This window comes from Lipotes vexillifer, unplaced genomic scaffold (assembly GCF_000442215.2).
Source record: "Lipotes vexillifer unplaced genomic scaffold, Lipotes_vexillifer_v1.1 scaffold1350, whole genome shotgun sequence".
Classification (NCBI taxonomy): domain Eukaryota; kingdom Metazoa; phylum Chordata; class Mammalia; order Artiodactyla; family Lipotidae; genus Lipotes; species Lipotes vexillifer.
Genome location: NW_006799035.1, coordinates 719,040 through 719,920, shown reverse-complemented (window position 1 = coordinate 719,920; position 881 = coordinate 719,040).

Sequence of the window (881 nt, the reverse complement as noted above, 5' to 3'; positions counted from 1 at the left end):
AAAAAAAAAAAAAAAAAAAAAAAATCCAATTGTATGTTTTCTACAAGAAACCCACTTTAAATGTAAAGACTCTGATAGGCTTAAGGTAAAGGTGTGGAGAGAGCTATACCATGCAAACTCTAATTAATGAAAGGTGGAGAAGCTATATTAATATCAGAGAGAAAGTAGACCTTAGAACAAGAAAAACCATCACAGCTAAAGAGGGGAGTTATATAATGGTGGGTTAATTCTCCAAGAAGACATAGCAATGCTAATTGTGTATGCACCAAACAACAAATAATAAAAACAAATGAGGAAAACCTGATAGACCTGAAGAAAGAATTGTTATAGTTGGAGACTTCAATACTCCTCTGTCATAACTGCTGGATCTACCAGATAGAAAATCAGTAAGAATGATTTTAACAGCATTAATTAGATCAACAATTAACATTTATAAAATAATCCATCTAACAACAGTAGAATACACATTCTTTTCAAGTTTTCATGGAACATTTATCAAGATAGACCATGTTCTGGGCCATAAAACACATCTTAACAAATTGAAAAGAATGTGAATCATACAAAATATATTCTCAGACTATAATGGAATTAAATTAAAAAATCAATAACATAAAGATATTAGGAAAAATCCCCAAATATTTGGAAAGTAATCAACATTCTAAAAAATACAAGGGTCAAAGAAGAAGTCCCAAGAAGAATTTTTTAAAGTATTTTGTATTAAATGAAAATGAAAATACAATTTATGAAAATTTGTGTGGTACAGCAGAATCACAGAATCTTTAAGGATGTGGTGCTTAGAGGAAAGTTTAAAGCATTAAATGTATATTTTAGAAAATAAACTCTTACTTAAGGAATCTACAGAAAGAAGAGAAAATTAAACC